Source organism: Bombina bombina, chromosome 2 (assembly GCF_027579735.1).
Source record: "Bombina bombina isolate aBomBom1 chromosome 2, aBomBom1.pri, whole genome shotgun sequence".
NCBI lineage: Eukaryota > Metazoa > Chordata > Amphibia > Anura > Bombinatoridae > Bombina > Bombina bombina.
This window is the reverse complement of record NC_069500.1, coordinates 195,023,711-195,048,687: the sequence shown is the minus strand read 5'-3', so window position 1 is coordinate 195,048,687 and position 24,977 is coordinate 195,023,711.

The following is a 24,977-nucleotide window of genomic DNA, read 5'->3' as shown; positions in this document are numbered from 1 at the left end:
AGGGCACAGTGTCACCACATTGCAACTCATATCTGGTGTAACAATAGTGTAGATTTAAAAATCAACACTTTTTTGACTGTGTTAAATAATAGCAGTCAGTTTCCTTCACACGTGTGCGTTTAAGTGCCTGCCTGCCAGGGCACAGTGTCACCCCAGTGCAACTCATATCTGGTGTAACAGTAGTGTAGTTTTAAAAAAACAAAAAAACACTTTTTTGACTGTCTTAAATAATAGCAATCAGTTTCCTTCACACGTGTCCGTTTAAGTGCCTGCCTGCCAGGGCACAGTGTCACCCAAGTGCCACTCATATCTGGTGTAACAGTAGTGTAGATTTAAAAAAAAAACAACACTTTTTTGACTGTGTTAAATAATAGGAGTCAGTATCCTTCACACGTGTGCGTTTAAGTGCCTGCCTGCCAGGGCACAGTGTCACCCCAGTGCAACTCATATGTGGTGTAACAGTAGTGTAGATTTAAAAAAACAACAACACTTTTTTGACTGTGTTAAATAATAGCAGTCAGTTTCCTTCACACGTGTGCGTTTAAGTGCCTGCCTGCCAGGGCAGAGTGTCACCCCAGTGCAACTCATATCTGGTGTAACAGTAGTGTAGATTTAAAAAAAAAAAACAACACTTTCTTGACTGTGTTAAATAATAGCAGTCAGTTTCCTTCACACGTTTGCGTTTTAGTGCCTGCCAGGGCACAGTGTCACCCCAGTGCAACTCATATCTGGTGTAACAGTAGTGTAGATTTAAAAAAAAAAACAACACTTTTTTGACTGTGTTAAATATTAGCAGTCAGTTTCCTTCACACGTGTGCGTTTAAGTGCATGCCTGCCAGGGCACAGTGTCACCCCAGTGCAACTCATATCTGGTGTAATAGTAGTGTAGACTTAAAAAAAATCCCCACTTTTATGACTGTGTTAAATAATAGCAGTCAGTTTCCTTCACATGTGTGCGTTTAAGTGCCTGCCTGCCAGGGCACAGTGTCACCCCAGTGCAACTCATATCTGGTGTAACAGTAGTGTAGATTTAAAAAAAAAAAAAACAACACTTTTTTGACTGTGTTAAATAATAGCAGTCAGTTTCCTTCACACGTGTGCGTTTAAGTGCCTGCCTGCCAGGGCACAGTGTCACCCCATTGCAACCTATATCTGGTGTAACAGTAGTGTAGATTTAAAAAAACAACACTTTTTTGACTGTGTTAAATAATAGCAGTCAGTTTCCTTCACACGTGTGCGTTTAAGTGCCTGCCTGCCAGGGCACAGTGTCACCCCATTGCAACCTATATCTGGTGTAACAGTAGTGTAGATTTAAAAAAACAACACTTTTTTGACTGTGTTAAATAATAACAGTCAGTTTCCTTCACACGTGTGCGTTTAAGTGCATGCCTGCCAGGGCACAGTGTCACCCCAGTGCAACTCATATCTGGTGTAATAGTAGTGTAGACTTAAAAAAAATCCCCACTTTTATGACTGTGTTAAATAATAGCAGTCAGTTTCCTTCACATGTGTGCGTTTAAGTGCCTGCCTGCCAGGGCACAGTGTCACCCCAGTGCAACTCATATCTGGTGTAACAGTAGTGTAGATTTAAAAAAAAAAAAAACAACACTTTTTTGACTGTGTTAAATAATAGCAGTCAGTTTCCTTCACACGTGTGCGTTTAAGTGCCTGCCTGCCAGGGCACAGTGTCACCCCATTGCAACCTATATCTGGTGTAACAGTAGTGTAGATTTAAAAAAACAACACTTTTTTGACTGTGTTAAATAATAGCAGTCAGTTTCCTTCACACGTGTGCGTTTAAGTGCCTGCCTGCCAGGGCACAGTGTCACCCCATTGCAACCTATATCTGGTGTAACAGTAGTGTAGATTTAAAAAAAAAAACAACTTTTTTGACTGTGTTAAATAATAACAGTCAGTTTCCTTCACACGTGTGCGTTTCAGTGCCTGCCTGCCAGGACACAGTGTCACCCCAGTGCAACTCATATCTGGTGTAACAGTAGTGTAGATTTAAAAAAAACAACACTTTTTTAACTGTGTTAAATAATAGCAGTCATTTTCCTTCACACGTGTGCGTTTAAGTGCCTGCCTGCCAGGGCATAGTGTCACTCCAGTGCAACTCATATCTGGTGTAACAGTAGTGTAGATTTAAAAAAAAACCCACTTTTTTGACTGTGTTAAATAATAGCAGTCAGTTTCCTTCACACGTGTCCGTTTAAGTGCCTGCCTGCCAGGGCACAGTGTCACCCCAGTGACACTCATATCTGGTGTAACAGTAGTGTAGATTTAAAAAAAAAAAAAACAACACTTTTTTTTCTGTGTTAAATAATAGCAGTCAGTTTCCTTCACACATGTGCATTTAGGTGCCTGCCTGCCAGGGCACAGTGTCACCCCAGTGCAACTCATATGTGGTGTAACAGTAGTGTAGTTTAAAAAAATAAAAAAAAACCCACTTTTTTGACTGTGTTAAATAATAGCAGTCAGTTTCCTTCACACATGTGCGTTTAGGTGCCTGCCTGCCAGGGCACAGTGTCACCCCAGTGCAACTCATATCTGGTGTAAAAGTAGTGTAGATTTAAAAAAAAAAAAAACTTTTTTGACTGTGTTAAATAATAGCAGTCAGTTTCCTTCACATGTGTGCTTTTAAGTGCCTGCCTGCCAGGGCACAGTGTCACCCCAGTGCAACTCATATCTGGTGTAACAGTAGTGTAGATTTAAAAAAAACAAAACACTTTTTTGACTGTGTTAAATAATAGCAGTCAGTTTCCTTCACACGTGTGCGTTTAAGTGCCTGCCTGCCTGCCAGGGCACAGTGTCACCCCATTGCAACTCATATCTGGTGTAATAGTAGTGTAGATTTAAAAAAACAACACTTTTTTGACTGTGTTAAATAATAGCAGTCAGTTTCCTTCACACGTGTGCGTTTAAGTGCCTGCCTGCCAGGGCATAGTGTCACCCCAGTTCAGCTCATATCTGGTGCAACAGTAGTGTAGATTTAAAAAAAAACAACAACACTTTTTTGACTGTGTTAAATAATAGCAGTCAGTTTCCTTCACACGTGTGCGTTTAAGTGCCTGTCTGCCAGGGCACAGTGTCACCCCAGTGCAACTCATATCTGGTGTAACAGTAGTGTAGATTTAAAAAAAAAACAACACTTTTTTGACTGTGTTAAATAATAGCAGTCAGGAAGCCCTGGACGGCACCTATGCAGGGGAAGGGCATTTGACCCCTGTATAGGTGTGACAGAGCTGTGAGTGTTAGGTGGGGGTGGCTAAGGGTAGCGAGGTGGGGCTAGGATAGGTTATAAAAGGAGGGGGAGGTCCCAGAAAGAGCGCCAAAACTTGTGAACAGAGGGTAAGTGTGGAAGAAAGCTAGCTTTGTTGCACACTTACCTTCTGCATCATGGCGAATCGGGACATAGTAGCAGCGGTGGAGGCCCTGGCCCAAGCCAGGGGTGCGGACTGGGTGCTGGAGCAGCTCCGGAAGGCAGGGGCTGCTCCGATAGCGGAGGTCGAGACGACGAGAGGCAGGACACCACGGCCTCCTCAGGGCCGGCCGGTGAGGAGGGCCAAGCCGCCTGAGAGGCTCAGTCCGGAGCTGTGTAGCGGTAACGCTGCGAGAGGCAGAAGCCTGCGCAGCAGAAACGCGGAGGTGACATCACCTGGGGAGCCGGTGAGTCGGAGGAGCAGGACATCGACGCCGGCTTGGCCCGCACGGAGGCCTGGGCTGGCGCAGGAGGCTGGCGATCCGGTCAATAGTGGGGCCAGAGGAGGCGCGGCCCGCGGAGGGAAGCAGAAGCGGAAGACGAAGGGGACAACATGCATTGAGGACGGAGGTAAGTAGTTAGGAGGCTGGAGGAGAGTGAGGCACAAGTGCGGTGGCAGGCCTGGGGGGGCCAGATGACGGCCGGGAGGCCTAAGTTGGGGAATGTGGCCACGGTCAGAGGGCCGGGCACGGGGCCCTGCGGAGGTTGGGGGGAGGTGCGGGGAGGGTCGGAGGCCCGCCCAGGAGGCAGCGGGGACTTTGGGAGACGGGGAGGGCCTTGGGTAAGGCCAGGATTAGGCCATAGGTGTAAAGCAAAGTAAGGGCCGGGGATAAGGCCCAGATATTAGTGGGGGTAATTCCGCTGGGGGCCGGTAATGCGGCCAGTAATGGGGGGGGGGGACATTTGATACGCCTCAGTGCTGGCCGGGGATAAGGCCCAAGTTGAGGGATGTGCTTGGGTGGGGCCACGTGGCGGGGGGGGGGGCGTAGATAAGGCCCAATAGGAGAATCCCCAACAATTTTTTCAATTAGCTTTAGCAGGATGCATCTTAACAGATTTCTCTTTCTGACTTCCTGCCCATAAGCCTAAGGTTACTCAGTGCTCTGATAGCGTATATGGGAAACTGCTAGCAAGTAAAATAATGTGTCGATTCATTTCGGTCCCTGAACAATCACAAGCCCAATTGCACGGTTAGCTTATGTGAGACATTAAACCAGACATATTGCACCCAGGGCTTCGCCATCACCTGACACCTTCCCCCCCCATCTTCCTTCCCCCCCACCCCTTCCGCTTACCCCCCCACCCCCTCACCCCCTCTCTTCCTTTTACCCCCCCCTTCCTTCCCCCCCCCCTTTTTCCTTTCACCCCCCCCATCATCCATCATTCAGTGTCGGCGGTTGGGGTGGGGGGGTCGTTGGGTTTCAATCTGTGGTGTGGTAGCACTGATGTTGGCTGTCTCTCCTCCTCTTATCCTTTCTCCAGAGCTTCCCGGGACCAGTGACGGCGGGCCTGGCAGGCAGGCGCCGCTTGAGGCGCATTTAGACTTCAATGACATGGATATGGACACCATATTCTTGGGGGATTCCTATAACGAATTCGACGAAGAAGGCCAAGGAGGGGCCTTGGAAGAAGGACCAGACATGGCGGACCAGGTAGGGGACATGAGGGCTTTGGCTCAGCTGTTACAAATGTGGGCACCTGGGGCTGCCAGAGAGAGGGCTGAGGTGGGGGCAGGCGGTAGCCTGGACACGAGCAGGAGGCATGGAGGGGAGGATGGCAGGGTAGGGACTGGAATGGGACGGCCTGGTAGGGCTGGTTCTGAGGTTGTGCTTTCTTCGCAGGCGGTCAAGGTCACGTTCTCCAGTGAGGGGACAGAGGAGCAGGACATCCCACTCGTCCCCTTCGTGGGGCAGGCTGAACAGGTCACCAAGGAGACGGCGGGATGACGACAGGGATAGAAGGAGGACAAGGTCGCCAGCGAGAAGAAGGGAGACAGTCAGGGTGACTGCAGGCAGATCAGAGGAAGGAACGCGGGGGACAGACCCAGTGGCACCGGACCAGCCAATTACGGCTCCAAGGGCGGCAGGTGAGGAGCCTGGGATCGGGGTTAACACTGCAGTGGCTAATACTACAGGGACTGGGGCTGTGAATGCGGTACTGTTGCAGGGTTTGAAGGATCTAGTGGCTCAGGTGGAGAGGCAGTGCAGCGGGGCTCTAGGGTTGGCTGGGGTGTGTGGGCAGCAGGGGGGTCAAACCGCTGGGGCACAGGGGGCGGGAGCGGCCCCGGCAGGGGTGAGTGGGACAGGAGGAGAGGTTATCAAGGTAGCTGAAGTTGCCATGAGCAGGCCATGCTTGTGCACGATTGGGCCTTTAGGCATCCATCTAACACAGGAGATCAAAGATAAGATCTGGAAAAGGGAATTTTTGGAAATTTTTTCGCTGCTGCCCCTGGAGCAGTTCGTGGAAATTAAAGAGGATCCAAAAGGGGAACAAGGGAAGAAAGAGGAAGAAGAGAGGAAGAAGAGGTATCGAAAACTGCCAAAGACGTTTTCAAATTGGTCCCGGGCTTTCTGTATCCTGGCCAGTGTGACCGCCCAAAAATACCCGGAACAGGGCTCAGCTTTGTTCTGCTATTATGATGAGATCTCGGCTGCTCACTGGACATATGGAGGCATGGCGTGGTGGAAGTACGACGAGCAGTTCCGACAGCGGATCGCGGTACGTCCGGATATGAAGTGGGACGATCGCGACATGGGCATATGGTTGGAGATGATGACGCCACTTCGAGGAGGGCAGTCCTTTCGTGGGGCAGGAACAAACACGGGTGGGGCAGGATCGTCAGCAGCAGTGGCCCTCCGGAAGGGACTGTGTTTCCAATTTATCGACGGGCAGTGTCGTTTCGGAGGGGCATGTAAGTACAAACATGAATGCTCGGGGTGTGGAGGGACACATTCATTCTCGAAGTGCTTCAAGAGGGGGCGGATACCAGCTAGAGCAGGGGAAGTGGCTGTTCCGGGCTCGGACACCAGTGAAGGTCGTAAAGATGGTCCCATGGTTAGACCGGTTCGCTAGGGGAGGGGGAACGAGGAGGAGGGATGCCGAGTTGTTGTTATCAGGGTTCAGTTCGGGGTTTTGGATTCCTTTTCGGGAGGGGTCGGGGTCTGGGATTCCGGGTAACTTAAAATCGGCTAGGGAATTTCCTGAAATTGTGAGGGGCAAATTGACGAAGGAGGTGGCGTTGGGTAGGATGGCGGGCCCCTTTAAGGTGAGGCCCTTGGAGAATCTAAGAGTTTCGCCGTTGGGGGTTGTGCCAAAGAAAGCCCCGGGGCAATACAGAATGATCCATCATCTGTCCTACCCAAAAGGGGATTCGGTTAATGATAGGATCGACCCAGAGTTGACAGCAGTCCGGTATGCGTCGTTTGATAGGGCGGTGGATTTGGTCCGGCAGGCGGGAAAAGGGGCGTTATTGGCCAAGGTGGATGTGGAATCGGCCTGTTGCCGGTGCACCCTAGGTGTCACCATTTGCTAGGTTGTGTATTTGACTATTCTTTCTTCGTGGATTTGTGCCTCCCAATGGGGTGTTCAATTTCGTGTTTCTATTTTGAAACGTTTAGCCGCTTTGTGGAATGGGTAGTATGCCAGGTGGCGGGTTCCAAATCAGTGGTGCACTATTTGGACGATTTTTTGTTTGTGGGCCCGGAGGGGTCCAGAGTCTGCGAGCACCTGATGATAACGTTCATGCGGGTAGCTGGGGAGTTCGGGATCCCAGTGGCCGAAGAGAAGTCGGAGGGCCCGGTGACGTGCTTGAGGTTTTTGGGGATTGAAATTGATGCTATCCAGATGGAATGCAGGTTACCAGAGGACAAAATAGTGGATTTGGTGGACACGATTGATGGGGTGCTTGGGCAGCAGAAGCTAAAACTGAGGGAGCTCCAGTCGCTGATAGGAAAGCTCAACTTTGCTTGCAAGATCATCCCGGTGGGGAGGGTTTTCCTGAGGAGCTTGTCACAGGCAACGGTGGGAGTGAAAGAGCCTTTTCATCGGGTCAGGTTGAAAAAAGAGCTCAAGGAGGACCTAAGGGTATGGCGTGAGTTCTTACGGGACTTCAATGGGAGAGCGATGGTGCAAGAGTAAGGCAGTAGTGTGGATTTGGATCTGTTTACGGATGCTTCAGGAGCAATTGGTTTTGGGGCATACTTAAATGGGAAATGGTGTGTGGGGCAGTGGCCTAAGGAATGGAGGGACTTGAATTTGACTAAGAACTTGGTTCTTCTGGAATTGTTTCCTTTAGTGGTAGCATTACAGGTGTGGCCGACGCAGCTGGCCAATAGAAGGGTAACGTTTCATTCGGACAATATGGGGGTGGTGATGGCGTTAAATAGGTTGTCTGCAGCTTCCCCCCCGGTGGTGCGAGTGTTGAGGGTATTTGTACTCAAATGTATGCAATGCAATGTCTTGTTTAGAGCTGTGCATGTTCCGGGAAAGAAAAATGAGATTGCTGACGCTCTTTCCCGTTTGCAGTGGGATCGGTTCTATCGGCTGGCCCCGGAGGCGGAGTTCAATGGGGAGCAGTGTCCGGACGATCTGTGGGACATAGCGTTGCCGACCTGATGGAGATGATAAAGGGAGCTTTAGTGCCGAGGACATGGAGGGCATATACGCAGGTATGGGAGCTTTGGGCCTCAAGGCCGCGGGTGATGAGAGCTGCGGAGTCTACAGCAGGGAGACGACAGGCTCTGCTAGAATGGATGCAGGAATGGAGGGAGGAAGGAATATCTAGGTCCATGGTGAGAAGGCGTTTGGCGGCTATGGCATTTTTATTCCAGTTGATGGGGTGGGAGGATGTGTCTAAGCATTTCTTGGTGCGGCTGGCGGCCCGAAGTTTGTGTAGAGGGCGACCAGGGGCAGACGGGAGGAGGCCGGTGATGTTTGCCGTGCTGCGAGGGGTGGTGGAGGCGCTACCTGGAATTTGCAGATCCGAGTATGGAAGGGTGTTGTTTCGAGCGGTGTTTGTGGTGGCCTTTTTCGGGGCTTTCAGGGTTTCAGAGCTGGTGGGTAGGAATAGGAAGGATAAAAGGGGGATGCAGAGGTCTGACGTGGTAGTGGAAGTGGATAGGCTGTTGATCTGGCTGAGGAAATCCAAGACAGACCAGTTGGGAAAAGGGGTGCAGATTGTTTTGAAGGCTATGGGGGGCCCTTGTTGCCCAGTGAAGGCCATTCAGGACTTGCTTGTGGTAAGACCTACGGGGATGGGCCCCTTGTTTGTGCATAACGATGGGTCATCTCTGTCACTGTTCCAATTTCAGGCTATCTTCAGGCAGGGGTTGGGGATGAGCGGCCTGAACCCAAAAGACTTCGGTACTCATTCCTTCCGTATTGGGGCGGCCACTGAGGCGTATGCATTGGGATTGGGAGTGGAAGGGATTAAGAGGATTGGGCGGTGGGCATCTAATAGGTATGTTTCCTATGTTAGACCTGCCTTAGTCTAGTAATGTTTGTTGTTTCATTTCAGGTCCACTTCAGTGCTGGCTGATAGGTCATTCCTATATCTACTGGGCTAGGAAGGCGGCGCTGGTTAGAGAGGAAGGGGTCCAAATGGGGTTCCCGTCGGCTGCAGTCAGCATCAGGTGGTTTGGAGTCAGAGGAATGAGGTGGAACCAGTTAGTTATAAATGTTGTACAATATGCTAGGTTGTTCTGCCCTCCAGATATTCTGTTGATACACTTTGGGGGGTAATGATTTGGGCTCCAGGTCCCAAAAGGATTTAGTGGATGCGATGAAAAGGGATGTGAAGAGGTTGCTCACATTATTTCCACATTTGTTGGTTTTATGGTCTGAGATTGAGCCAAGGGTGTACTGGAGGGCAGCTTGGGATGGCAAAAAATTGGAGGCATCAAGGAGGAAAGTGAATAGGATGATGATTGGTTTTATAAAAGGGGTAGGGGGGCTGTCTTTACGACATGTGGAGTTTGAAGGGGAGTCAGGAAGATGTTTTTTCCTGAAGGATGGAGTTCACTTGAACGAAGTCGGTTTACACTTGTTCAATTTTAATGTGAAGGAATTGGTTGCAAAGGCCTTGGATGTGGTTGGCGGGGCGCGGCGGTAGGCCTTGCCTGTGGCGGAGTGCTTGCTGTATGGAATAGCATTTATATGGGTACCTCCGGTTTTAAGGAGAGGAGTAGGAAAATAGTAGCGGGTAAATGGATATGCTTTGGGGGCAAGCACTGGCTGGGGGTATTTAATGTTCAATTATTTATGGTTATATATATTTATGGTTATATGTTAAAAAGTTTAAATAAAAAGCTGCGGCCTTTGTAACCCATATTATTTGTTGTGTCATTATTGATGGAAGTACCTATTAGAGGGGTCAAGGAAGCCCTGGACAGCACCTATGCAGGGGAAGGGCATTTGACCCCTGTATAGGTGTGACAGAGCTGTGAGTGTTAGGTGGGGGTGGCTAAGGGTAGCGAGGTGGGGCTAGGATAGGTTATAAAAGGAGGGGGAGGTCCCAGAAAGAGTGCCAAAACTTGTGAACAGAGGCTAAGTGTGGAAGAAAGCTCCCGCCCTCCCTACCTGTAAAGGGGATATCTTTGTCGCAGCTTGGCGGAGTGCTTGCTGTATGGAATAGCATTTATATGGGTACCTCCGGTTTTAAGGAGAGGAGTAGGAAAATGGTAGCGGGTAAATGTATATGCTATGGGGGCAAGCACTGGCTGGGGGTATTTAATGTTCAATTATTTATGGTTATATATATTTATGGTTATATGTTAAAAAGTTTAAATAAAAAGCTGCGGCCTTTGTAACCCATATTATGTGTTGTGTCATTATTGATGGAAGTACCTATTAGAGGGGTCAAGTTTCCTTTACACGTGTGCGTTTCAGTGCCTGCCTGCCAGGGCGCAGTGTCACCCCAGTGCAACTCATATCTGGTGTAACAGTAGTGTAGATTTAAAAAAACAACACTTTTTTGACTGTGTTAAATAATAGCAGTCAGTTTCCTTCACACGTGTGCGTTTAAGTGCCTGTCTGCCAGGGAACAGTGTCACCCCTGTGCCACTCATATCTGGTGTAACAGTAGTGTAGATTTAAAAAAAACAACAACACTTTTTTGACTGTGTTAAATAATAGCAGCCAGTTTCCTTCACACGTGTGCGTTTAAGTGCCTGCCTGCCAGGGCACAGTGTCACCCCAGTGCAACTCATATCTGGTGTAACAGTAGTGTAGATTTAAAAAAAACAACACTTTTTTGATTGTGTTAAATAATAGCAGTCAGTTTCCTTCACACGTGTGCTTTTAAGTGCCTGCCTGCCAGGGCTCAGTGTCACCCCAGTGCAACTCATATCTGGTGTAACAGTAGTGTAGATTTAAAAAAACAACACTTTTTTGAGTGTGTTAAATAATAGCAGTCAGTTTCCTTCACACGTGTGCGTTTAAGTGCCTGCCTGCCAGGGCACAGTGTCACCCCAGTGCAACTCATATTTGGTCTAACAGTAGTGTAGATTTTAAAAAAACAACACTTTTTTGACTGTGTTAAATAATAGCAGTCAGTTTCCTTCACATGTGTGCGTTTAAGTGCCTGCCTGCCAGGGCACAGTGTCACCCCAGTGCAACTCATATCTGGTGTAACAGTAGTGTAGATGTTAAAAAAAAACAACACTTTTTTGACTGTGTTAAATAATAGCAGTCAGTTTCCTTTACACGTGTGTGTTTCAGTGCCTGCTTGCCAGGACACAGTGTCACCCCAGTGCAACTCATATCTGGTGTAACAGTAGTGTAGATTTAAAAAAAAAACAACACTTTTTTGACTTTGTTAAATAATAGCAGTTATTTTCCTTCACACGTGTGCGTTTAAGTGCCTGCCTGCCAGGGCACAGTGTCACCCCAGTGCAACTCATATCTGGTGTAACAGTAGTGTAGATTTAAAAAAAAAAAAACTTTTTTTGACTGTGTTAAATAATAGCAGTCAGTTTCCTTCACACGTGTCCGTTTAAGTGCCTGCCTGCCAGGGCACAGTGTTACCCCAGTGCCACTCATATCTGGTGTAACAGTAGTGTAGATTAAAAAAAAACAACACTTTTTTTTCTGTGTTAAATAATAGCAGTCAGTTTCCTTCACACATGTGCGTTTAGGTGCCTGCCTGCCAGGGCACAGTGTCACCCCAGTGCAACTCATATCTGGTGTAACAGTAGTGTAGATTTAAAAAAAAAAACCACTTTTTTTGACTGTGTTAAATAATAGCAGTCAGTTTCCTTCACACGTGTCCGTTTAAGTGCCTGCCTGCCAGGGCACAGTGTCACCCCAGTGCAACTCATATGTGGTGCAACAGTAGTGTAGATTAAAAAAAAAAAAAAAACACTTTTTTGACTGTGTTAAATAATAGCAGTCAGTTTCCTTCACACGTGTGCATTTAAGTGCCTACCTGCCAGGGCACAGTGTCACCCCAGTGCAACTCATATCTGGTGTAACAGTAGTGTTGATTTAAAAAAAAAAAAAACACTTTTTTGACTGTGTTAAATAATAGCAGCAAGTTTCCTTCACATGTATGCGTTTAGGTGCCTGCCTACCAGGGCACAGTGTCACCCCAGTGCAACTCATATCTGGTGTTACAGTAGTGTAGATTTAAAAAAAAAACAACACTTTTTTGACTGTGTTAAATAATAGCAGTCAGTTTCCTTCACATGTGTGCGTTTAAGTGCCTGCCTGCCAGGGCACAGTGTCACCCCAGTGCAACTCATATCTGGTGTAACAGTAGTGTAGATTTAAAAAAAAAACAACACTTTTTTGACTGTGTTAAATAATAGCAGTCAGTTTCCTTCACACGTGTGCGTTTAAGTGCCTGCCTGCCAGGGCACAGTGTCACCCCAGTGCAACTCATATCTGGTGTAACAGTAGTGTAGATTTAAAAAAACAACACTTTTTTGACTGTGTTAAATAATAGCAGTCAGTTTCCTTCACACGTGTGCGTTTAAGTGCCTGTCTGCCAGGGCACAGTGTCACCCCTGTGCCACTCATATCTGGTGTAACAGTAGTGTAGATTTAAAAAAAAAACAACACTTTTCTGACTGTGTTAAATAATAGCAGTCAGTTTCCTTCACACGTGTGCGTTTAAGTGCCTGTCTGCCAGGGCACAGTGTCACCCCAGTGCAACTCATATGTGGTGTAACAGTAGTGTAGATTTAAAAAAAAAAACAACACTATTTTGACTGTGTTAAATAATAGCAGTCAGTTTCCTTCACACGTGTGCTTTTAAGTGCCTGCCTGCCAGGGCACAGTGTAACTCATATGTGGTGTAACAGTAGTGTAGATTTGAAAACAACAACACTTTTTTGACTGTGTTAAATAATAGCAGTCAGTTTCCTTCACACGTGTGCGTTTAAGTGCCTGCCTGCCAGGGCACAGTGTCACCCCAGTGCAACTCATATCTGGTGTAACAGTAGTATAGATTTAAAAAAAAAACACTTTTTTGACTGTGTTAAATAATAGCAGTCAGTTTCCTTCACACGTGTGCGTTTCAGTGCCTGCCTGCCAGGACACAGTGTCACCCCAGTGCAACTCATATCTGGTGTAACAGTAGTGTAGATTTAAAAAAAACAACACTTTTTTGACTGTGTTAAATAATAGCAGTCATTTTCCTTCACACGTGTGCGTTTAAGTTCCTGCCTGCCAGGGCACAGTGTCACCCCAGTGCAACACATATCTGGTGTAACAGTAGTGTAGATTTAAAAAAAACAACACTTTTTTGACTGTGTTAAATAATAGCAGTCAGTTTCCTTCACACGTATGCGTTTATGTGCCTGCCTGCCAGGGCACAGTGTCACCCCAGTGCAGCTCATATCTGGTGCAACAGTAGTGTAGATTTAAAAAAAAAAAAAAAAACACTTTTTTGACTGTGTTAAATAATAGCAGTCAGTTTCCTTCACACATGTGCGTTTAAGTGCCTGTCTGCCAGGGCATAGTGTCACCCCAGTGCAGCTCATATCTGGTGCAACAGTAGTGTAGATTTAAAAAAAAAAAAACAACACTTTTTTGACTGTGCTAAATAATAGCAGTCAGTTTCCTTCACACATGTGCGTTTAAGTGCCTGTCTGCCAGGGCACAGTGTCACCCCAGTGCAACTCATATCTGGTGTAACAGTAGTGTAGATTTAAAAAAAAAAACACTTTTTTGACTGTGTTAAATAATAGCAGTCAGTTTCCTTCACACGTGTGCATTTCAGTGCCTGCCTGCCAGGCGCAGTGTCACCCCAGTGCAACTCATATCTGGTGTAACAGTAGTGTACATTTAAAAAAAAAACAACACTTTTTTGACTGTGTTAAATAATAGCAGTCAGTTTCCTTCACACGTGTGCGTTTCAGTGCCTGCCAGGGCACAGTGTCACCCCAGTACAACTCATATCTGGTGTAACAGTAGTGTACATTTAAAAAAAAAACAACACTTTTTTCACTGTGTTAAATAATAGCAGTCAGTTTCCTTCACATGTGTGCGTTTAAGTGCCTGCCTGCCAGGGCACAGTGTCACCCCAGTGCAACTCATATCTGGTGTAACAGTAGTGTAGATTTAAAAAAAAAACAACACTTTTTTGACTGTGTTAAATAATAGCAGTCAGTTTCCTTCACACGTGTGCGTTTAAGTGCCTGTCTGCCAGGGCATAGTGTCACCCCAGTGCAGCTCATATCTGGTGCAACAGTAGTGTAGATTTAAAAAAAAAAAAACAACACTTTTTTGACTGTGCTAAATAATAGCAGTCAGTTTCCTTCACACATGTGCGTTTAAGTGCCTGTCTGCCAGGGCACAGTGTCACCCCAGTGCAACTCATATCTGGTGTAACAGTAGTGTAGATTTTAAAAAAAAAACACTTTTTTGACTGTGTTAAATAATAGCAGTCAGTTTCCTTCACACGTGTGCATTTCAGTGCCTGCCTGCCAGGCGCAGTGTCACCCCAGTGCAACTCATATCTGGTGTAACAGTAGTGTACATTTAAAAAAAAAACAACACTTTTTTGACTGTGTTAAATAATAGCAGTCAGTTTCCTTCACACGTGTGCGTTTCAGTGCCTGCCAGGGCACAGTGTCACCCCAGTACAACTCATATCTGGTGTAACAGTAGTGTACATTTAAAAAAAAAACAACACTTTTTTCACTGTGTTAAATAATAGCAGTCAGTTTCCTTCACACGTGTGCGTTTAAGTGCCTGCCTGCCAAGTTTTTTGACTGTAATAGATTGAATAGCAGTTATTTGTCTGCAAGCGTGTGTGTCAGGCTTACAGCGTCTACTCTGCCAACTTCTGCCAGTGCACAGTGCCACTCATATCTGTTGTCACAGTAGCTTGAACGCATAGTACCACTAATCGAAAAAGAAATGACAGGCAGAGGCAGGCCACCCCGCAGGGGCCGTCGTGTTCATGGTGCTGTGATTCCCTTTGGCCCTAGAATAATGCCCAGTGTTCAGAGGCCACGTACCCCAAACTCAAACATTTCTGACTCTGAGGACGTAGTTGACTGGCTAGCACAGGACACCCAATCTTCTACAGCTTCCGCTCGGACCATCCTCCTCCAGCTTATCTTCGGGCACCTCTCAAGTTACCACTCGCCCACCTGCCGCCACCACCAACACTAGCACCACAGCCACTTCACTTGATCTGTCAGAGGAGTTATTTACACATCAGTTGGAAGAAATGAGTGATAGTGATGCGCAACCATTATTGCCAGAGGATGTAGATAACAAGGATATGTCTCAGTCAGGCAGCATTACACACATGGACGTACGGTGGGATGATGATGATGTTGTACCCACTGCTGCTTCCTTTGTTGACTAGTCAGATACAAGTGAAGCGGTTGATGATGACGATGCATCCATGGATGTCACGTGGGTGCCCGCTAGAAGAGAAGAAGAAGAGGGGGAAAGTTCAGATGGGGAGACAGAGAGGAGGAGGAGACGAGTTGGAAGGAGGGGGAGGTCATCGCAAGGAGCTAGTGGCACAGTCAGACAGCATGCATCGGCACCCGGGGTCAGCCAGACAGCAAGCCAATCAACGCATGCTGTTGCCACCACCAGAATGCCGTCATCGCAGAGCTTAGCAGTGTGGCATTTTTTTTTGTGTTTCTGCCTCTGACAACAGCGATGCCATTTGCAACCTGTGCCAAAAGAAACTGAGTCGTGGGAAGTCCAACACCCACCTAGGTACAACTGCTTTGCGAAGGCACATGATCGCACATCACAAATGCCTATGGGATCAACACATGAGTACAAGCAGCACACAAACTCAAAGCCGCCATCCTCCACCTGGTGCAGCATCTTCAGCCACGTCAACCACTGCTGTCCTCCTTGCCCCCTCTCAACCATCCGCCACTCCGTGTCTCGCCTTGAGCAGTTCCTGCTCATCTGCCCACAGTCAGGTGTCTGTCAAGGACATGTTTGAGTGTAAGAAGCCAATGTCACAAAGTCACCCCCTTGCCCGGCATCTGACAGCTGGCTTGTCTAAACTCTTAGCCCGCCAGCTTTTACCATACAAGCTGGTGGAGTCTGAGGCGTTCCAAAAATTTGTAGCTATTGGGACACCGCAGTGGAAGGTACCCGGCCGAAATTTCTTTGCACAAAAGGCAATCCTCAACCTGTACTTGATTGTGCAAAAGGAAGTAATGGCATGTCTGGCACACAGTGTTGGGGCAAGGGTCCAGCGCATTGGGTAAACCTGCTGACGGCTGACAAGCATGGAATGCGTGGCTCTGCAGATGAGTTGGTGACACCGCCATGACTTGCAGGCAGGCCTGCTGCCACCTCCTCTACTCCTCCTACTCCATCCTCTTCCATAACCTCCGCGGCTGAGTCCTCTTCTGCTGCTGCGTCTTGCTCCACATCAACGGCACCCCCCAGCTCCCCAGGTACTATTCCACATCCCGGATATGGCAGTGTCACGACGTCTTGGGGTTGACTTGCATGAAAGCAGAGAGTCACACCGGACCAGCACTCCTGTCCGCCCTGAACGCACAGGTGGATCAATGGCTGACTCCGCACCAACTTGAGATCGACAAAGTGGTTAGTGACAACGGAAGAAATTTGCTGGCGGCATTGAAATTGGGCAATCTGATCGTACAACGCTTTGTGCATAAGTACCCAGGCTTACAGGACGTCCTGAAGCAGGCCAGGAAGGTGTGTGGCCATTTCAGGTGTTCCTACACGGCCATGGTGCACTTTTCAGATATCCAGCGGCGAAACAACATGCCAGTGAGGCGCTTGATTTGCGACAGCCCGACACGTTGGAATTCAACACTCCTAATGTTTGACCGCCTGATCCAACAAGAAAAAGCCGTTAACGTCTATTTGTATGACTGGGGTGCTAGGACAGCCTCTGCGGAGCTGCGAAGAGTGCTGGATCAGGCTGTAGATGAGCGTGAAGAGGAAGAGTTGTGGTCACCATCACCACCAAAAACAGCCTTATCAGCATCGCTTGCTGGACCAGCGGCAACGCTGGAAGAGGATTGTGAGGAAGAGGAGTCAGAGGAGGAATGTGGCTTTGAGGAGAAGGAGGAAAACCAACCACAACAGGCATCCCAGGGTGCTTGTTGTCACTTATCTGGTACCCGTGGTGTTGTACGTGGCTGGGGGGAAGAAGATACCTTCAGTGAGATAACTGAAGACAAGGAACGGGACATGAGTAGCTCGGCATCCAACCTTGTGCAAATGGGGTCTTTCATGCTGTCGTGCCTGTTGAGGGACCCTCGTATAAAAAGACTGAAGGAGAACGACCTGTACTGGGTGTCCACGCTACTAGACCACCGGTATAAGCATAAAGTGCCTGAAATGTTACCGAATTCCCGCAAGTCGGAAAGGATGCAGCAGTTCCAAAATAAATTAAAAAGTGTGCTTTACACAGCGTATAAGGGTGATGTCACAGCACAATGGGAATCTAACAGGGTAAGAGGTGAAATTAATCCTCCTCCTCCCACGACCACACTGGCAAGGACAGGACGCTGTACAGACGTGTTGTTGATGGAGGACATGCAGAGCTTTTTAAGTCCTACTAATCGCCACAGCCCTTTGGGGTCCACCCTCAGAGAACGACTCAACCGACAGGTAGCAGACTACCTCGCCTTACCTGCAGATATCGACACTCTGAGGAGCGATGAACCCCTTGACTGACTGGGTGTTCAGGCTTGACCTGTGGCCTGAGCTATCCCAATTTGCGATAGAACTTCTGGCCTGCCCCGCTTCAAGTGTCCTGTCAGAAAGGACCTTCAGTGCAGCAGGAGGTATTGTCACTGAGAAGAGAAGTCGCCTAGCTCAAAAAAGTCTAGATTACCTCACCTTTATTAAGATGAATGAGGGATGGATCCCGAAGGGACTGACAGTGGGTGATACATTCGACTAAAAAAGGCCTGATGAGATGAGCTGCCTTGGGCTAAAAATGGTCCACACGCTGCTGTATTTTATCTCTGAATGCCGGATGACTTGCGTGACTTATCCGCCACCAACTAGGGTTCAAGCCACAATGTTTTAGGGCACTTTCTGCCTGGGAAACAAACATCAATTTTTCTGGCCGCTGCTACAGCAGCGACTGCAACAATACCTAATTTTTCAGGCATGTGTACATGCCTAATTTTTCTGGCCTCTGGTGCTGCACTGTGGCTTCAAAAACCAAACAAAAAAAAGGCACATATCAGGGATTAAACTGATAGGAATAGTACTACTTAACACACCACTCCTATCTGGTGGCACATTAGATTGCACGTACAGTGCCCCAAATTTGAAGTACAGGTAGCCCTCAGTTTACGTCGGGGTTAGGTTCCAGAAGGAATGGTTGTAAATCGAAACCGTTGTAAATTGAAACCCAGTTTATAATGTAAGTCAATGGGAAGTGTGGGAGATAGGTTCCAGGCCCCTCTCAAAATTGTCATAAGTAACACCTAATACATTATTTTTAAAGCTTTGAAATGAAGACTTTAAATGCTAAACAGCATTATAAACCTAATAAAATAATCACACAACACAGACTTCACTTGCATTTTTCTGCAAACAGTTCTTTTTATGCATTCCAATCTGGACTGATTTATAGACAGAAAGAACTTGTTCCTTTGAAATCTGCTCGATAGCTCAGGTCTGGTTAAACTGATTAATTTCAGCTTGCTTGGCTTTGCTGCAACACAAGCGGACAGCTACACCTACTGGCTATTTTAATAAATGCACTACTTCTCAATGCTTTTCAATAGCAGTCACATGACTGGAAAAAAAGGTTGTTATTCTGAAACGGTGTAAATTGAACCGTTGTAAAACGAGGGCCACCTGTAATAGGTCCGACCAAGCATCTTTTTCCATCTCCCGGTTCCTAAAATCGATGCCATATACACATCCCCTGATAGGGGACGTAACAGGGATTAAACTGATAAGAATAGAACTACTTAACACACCACTCATATCTGGTGGCACATTAGATTGCACCCACAGTGCCCCAAATTTGAAGTAGGAGGACCGACCAAGCATCTTTTTCCATCTCCCGGTTCCTAAAATCAATGCCATATACACACATCCACTGATAGGGGACATAACAGGGATTAAACTGATAAGAATAGTACTACTTAACACACCACTCCTATCTGGTGGCACATTAGATTGCATGCGCAGTGCCCCAAATTTGAAGTAGGAGGACCGACAAAGCATCTTTTTCCATCTCCCGGTTCCTAAAATCGATGCCATATACACGACCCCTGATAGGAGACATAACAGGGATTAAACTGATAAGAATAGTACTACTTAACAGTAACACACCACTTCTATCTGGTGGCACATTAGATTGCACGCGCAGTGCCCCAAATTTGAAGTAGGAGGACCGACCAAGCATCTTTTTCCATCTCCCGGTTCCTAAAATCGATGCCATATACACATCCCCTGATAGGGGACGTAACAGGGATTAAACTGATAAGAATAGTACTGCTTAACACACTACTCCTATCTGGTGGCACATTAGATTGCACGCGCAGTGCCCCAAATTTGAAGTAGGAGGACCGACCAAGCATCTTTTTCCATCTCCCGGTTCCTAAAATCGATGCCATATACACACGTCCACTGATAGGGGATATAACAGGGATTAAACTGATAAGAATAGTACTACTTAACACACCACTCCTATCTGGTGGCACATTAGATTGCATGCGCAGTGCCCCAAATTGAAGTAGGAGGACCGACAAAGCATCTTTTTCCATCTCCCGGTTCCTAAAATCGATGCCATATACACATCCCCTGATAGGGGACGTAACAGGGATTAAACTGATAAGAATAGTACTGCTTAACACACTACTCCTATCTGGTGGCACATTAGATTGCACGCGCAGTGCCCCAAATTTGAAGTAGGAGGACCGACCAAGTATCTTTTTCCATCTCCCGGTTCCTAAAATCGATGCCATATACACACGTCCACTGATAGGGGATATAACAGGGATTAAACTGATAAGAATAGTACTACTTAACACACCACTCCTATCCGGTGGCACATTAGATTGCATGCGCAGTGCCCCAAATTGAAGTAGGAGGACCGACAAAGCATCTTTTTCCATCTCCCGGTTCCTAAAATCGATGCCATATACACGTCCCCTGATAGGGGACGTAACAGGGATTAAACTGATAAGAATAGTACTACTTAACAGTAACACACCACTTCTATCTGGTGGCACATTAGATTGCACGCGCAGTGCCCCAAATTTGAAGTAGGAGGACCGACCAAGCATCTTTTTCCATCTCCCGGTTCCTAAAATCGATGCCATATACACGTCCCCTGATAGGGGACGTAACAGGGATTAAACTGATAAGAATAGTACTACTTAACACACTACTCCTATCTGGTGGCACATTAGATTGCACGCGCAGTGCCCCAAATTTGAAGTAGGAGGATCGACCAAGCATCTTTTTCCATCTCCCGGTTCCTAAAATCGATGCCATATACACGTCCCCTGAGAGGGGACGTAACAGGGATTAAACTGATAGGAATAGTACTACTTAACACACCTTATAATAACGCAGAGAGAGGCAATGCAGAGAGAGGAGTCTGAAGAAGAGGAGTCAGAGGAGGAAGGTGACTTTGAGGAGGTGGAAGACCAAACACAGCAGACATCCCAGGGGGGTGGTGTTGTATGTGGCTGGGTGGAGGAAGAGACCTTCAATGACATCAGTGAGGACAAGGAACGGAACATGGCTAGCTTGGTATCCAACCTTGTGCAAATGGGGAGTTTGCGGTTGTGCAAATGGACTGGTTGCGGTTGTTTGCGGTGCGTTAAAGGGACAGTCTAGGCCAAAATAAACTTCCATGATTCAGATAGAGCATATAATTTTAAACAATTTTCCAATTTACTTTTATCACCAATTTTGCTTTGTTCTCTTGGTATTCTTAGTTGAAAGCTAAACCTAGGAGGTTCATATGCTAATTTCTTAGACCTTGAAGCCCACCTCTTTCAGATTGCATTTTAACAGTTTTTCACCACTAGAGGGTGTTAGTTCACGTATTTCATATAGATAACACTGTGCTCGTGCACGAGAAGTTATCTGGCAGCAGGCACTGATTGGCTAGACTGCAAGTCTGTCAAAAGAACTGAAAAAAGGGGCAGTTTCCAAAGGCTTAGATACAAGATAATCACAGTATTATTATAAATTTGTTAGTTATGCAAAACTGGGAAATGGGTAATAAAGGGATTATCTATCTTTTAAAACAATAAAAATTCTGGTGTAGACTGTCCCTTTAAACGGGGAGTTTGGTCTGTCACTGTGAATCGGGCGTAACCCTTACACTACCTGATCGATACAACATCATACCTGATGTTTTAAAGCACGTTGTTCCAAACAATTTAGCAATGTTAGGTGATTTATGCCATTTATGGATTAAAACCAGACTCTGCATCAACTATGTAATTTTCTATGGGAGTTTTGCCATGGATCCCCCTCCGGCATGCCACAGTCCAAGTGTTAGTACCCTTGAAACAACTTTTCCATCACTATTGTGGCCAGAAAGAGTCCCTGTGGGTTTTAAAATTCGCCTGCCTATTGAAGTCTATGGCGGTTCGCCCGGTTCACCCGTTCGCAAACAGTTGTGGAAGTTCGCGTCCACCGTTCGCGAACGCAAAATTTTAGGTTCGCGACATCACTAATCCCGAGCCTTGATTTTGAAATAGAACTGCTCCCAATCCATTTTGTGAAGCATCAGTTGACAACTTTGTTTTTGCTGTTGGATCAAAAAATTGCAGAGTTGGTGCAGTAGTAAGCATCTCCTTCAAAAACTTCCATTCTTTCTGGTTATTCTCTGACCATTCCCAGGCATAGTTTTTTCTGAGTAGTTGTCGCATTAGTACAGTTTTGTCTGGTAAATTAGGTATGAACTTGCCAAGGTAATTCACCATTTCTAGTAAGCATTGTATATCTTGCTTATTTTCTGGCTGTGGCATTTCTGTAATTACCTTAATCTTTTTCATGTTTGGTAAAACACCACCTCCCGTGAGTTGTTCTCCCAAATATTGAATTGAAGTTTTTCTGAATTGACACTTTGTCAAATTGAACTTCAAATTATTCTCCTTAGCAACATCTAAGACCATCTTTAGATTGTAAGTTCCCACGGGAATAGGGCCCTCAATTCCCCCTGTATTTGTCTGTAAAATTTTGTGTTTTATCGTATCTCTTATCGTTTCTCCACTGTACTGTTATCTCATGGGGATCTGTCGGCGCTTTATAAATAAAGAATAATAATAATAATAATCTTTAGCCTTTCATCATGTTCTTGCTTGGTTTTACCCCAGATCAGAATATCATCAATGAATACGGTTGTGCCTGGTATTCGTTCAAGAAATTGCTGCATGGTACTATGAAACACTTCTGGTGCTGAACACAAGCCGAAGGGCAATCGTTTGTAACAGTACCTCCCATAAGGAGTATTGAAAGTGCAGAGTTTCATGCTTTCCTCCTCCAGTGGAATTTGCCAAAATCCTGAGGATGCATCTAGTTTACTGAATACAGTTGCTCCACTTAGCTCCCCAAGAAATTCTGTTTTTTTTGGTAAGTGGAAGTGTTCTCTTAAGATGCTTTTATTCAGTTCCTTGGGATCAATACAGATTCTGAGACCCCCATCCGGTTTTTCCACCAACACCATAGAATGAACCCATTCAGTAGGTGTCTTGATTTTCTTTATAATACCTTTATCCTCCATCCCGGCAAGTTCCCGTTTAAGATGATCCCTTAGAGCAACTGGAACATTTCGTATGGCATGCACTACTGGACGAGAACCTTCTTTTAGTTGTATTTTATGTTGCATTGGAAGACATCCTATTCCTTCAAATACTGCAGTATAGTCTGTTAATAAATGTTCTATGTCCTCTTCTTTATTAGTTCCATCAATGGCATTTACCCTTTTAATCAGTCCTAAAGTTTCACATATTTGAAGACCCAGTAGAGCTGATTTGTTTCCTGGAACCACCAGAATGTTCATTTTATGCGTTTGATTTCCATATTCCAGGAACACACTGCACTTGCCAAGCACTGGGATAAAATCCCCATTATATGTCTTTAGTTTAACTGAGCTTTTCAGAAGTTCTGTCTTGTTCTTCAATTGGTGATACTTGCTCTCAGGCATCACATTAGCTTGTGCACCTGTATCTACTTTGTAAGCAATATTAGTTCCATTTGTAATAGCTTCAATGACCCACTCCTTATCTGTAGCTTTAGTTAAGTCAAGTATTCCAATAAAGAATTCTTCTGATTCCTCACTTTCTGACTGGTCAACAATGTGAACCTTTTTTTAGCTTTACACATCTTTTGAAAGTGATTCCACATTTTCTGCAGATTTGTCCATAAGCCTGACATTGTCTTATGCCATGCTGCTTTCCACATCTGGTACATAGCCAGTCTTATTCAGGCTGAGAATTTGCTGTTTGTGTGATAAAACGTTTTCCTTTCATTTTATTTTCATAATGTGGATGGACTTTGTTTTTCCCCAATGTAACTGCCATTACTGGTGTTGTCGCTGTACTGTGGCAGAGTGTGCGCACTTGTTCCTGTGCTGCCTCTGAACTTTGACAAATTTCGACTGCCTTTTCCAGTGTTACATCTTTCTCTCTGAGCAAGCGTTCTTTAACCCTTATATTTCTGCAGCCCATGACTAGCTGGTCTCTGATTAATGAGTTACACATTGCTCCATAATTACATGATCTACTCTTCAGTTTTAAGTCTGTTACATATTCCTCAATAGTCTCTGTTTCATTCTGCATTCTACATCTGAAAAGATACCATTGAAAGGTTTCATTGTGCCTAGGGACACAGTACTGTTCAAATTTGTCTAGAAAAACCTGATAAACATCCCTTTCTTCATCTGTAAATGTGAAGGTGTTGTATACATCTATTGCTGCTGATCCTGCTACAGTCAGAAAAAGTGCAATCTTTTGTTCATCATCTTGCTCCTGAGCTCCTATAGCTCTAACATATAGCTGGAATCTTTGTTTAAACCTCTGCCATGCATCTTCCATATTACCAGTCATTTTCAATTCTGCTGGAGGATTTAACTTTTCCATCTTAATGTTCTGAATTATGCAGTATTAATATAAAAGTCTGTAGTGCTGTTAGAATCAGTCAATTGTACAAGTTATGATGCACTTACTCAGTTCATGAGAAGAAGCAGTGGTCACTTTGCCAGAGACTTGACTCTCACACTTTCAATTTGCTGCAAAGATTTCTTATGGATTCCTCAGAGTCCTTGCTTGTTCAGGTGGAAGCAGGGAACTCCTTATTCTGACACCATGTTTTATCTTTTTTTATAAACGGAGATCACGCACAGGTCTTCATAACTGTAAACTTTATTAAGAATGCTGTACACACACACAATGCAAGAGGCACTTCCTGACTCTACCATTGTGCACATAAAAACAGGTTGATATGGTTCATACCAACTGATAATCTCAATATCAGCTCACTATAGGTAACTTTATAATGCTACAGATACACTTTACAGCTGTAGCAAAGGAATGTTCCCCAATTATTCAGTATGAAACAAAACAAATACTGAATAGCACTGAAGCTGAATATTCGGAAAACTAATTTTTCTGAATATTTGAGCCCGTAAGTCTCATCTGAGCCGAATGTGTAGTTATTATTTCAGTTCCCCTTCCTCAGTGGCGGCTGGTGAATTTTTAGGATGGGGGTGCACAAGACCCTCCCCCTATTAGAAAGCCACGCCCCTTTGAAAAACCACGCCCCTTTTGAAAAACACGCCCCTTTAATAAGCCACGCCCATTTTAAAAGCCACACCCCTTTGTGAAAGTCACGCCCCTCAAATGGCCCCACCCATTTGAACCAGCAGTGTTTTTGGTCATCGTCTTCTTGAAATATCCAGCCCCGGCCTGGGGGTAACTTCAACTGAAGTTTGTGACTGATTCCTCAACATTATTCTCAAGTATCTGCTGATATTGAGTGGAATCCATGAGACCCTCAACAATATTCCCAGTAGTACAGGTCTTTGGAGGTGGTCTGTGGGCTGTTTTTGACCGTTCTCACCATCCTTTGCCTTTGCCTCTGGCCCTCTCTGATATTTTACTTGCCCTGCCACTTCTGGCCTTAACAAGAACTGTGCCTGTGGTCTTCCATATCCTCACCATGCATTGCTCACTGTGTTCCTCATAGTGGACACAGACATCTTAAATCTATGAATGCATACTCTTCAGTACAGCCATGTTCACGTGCGACAGTGCACAAA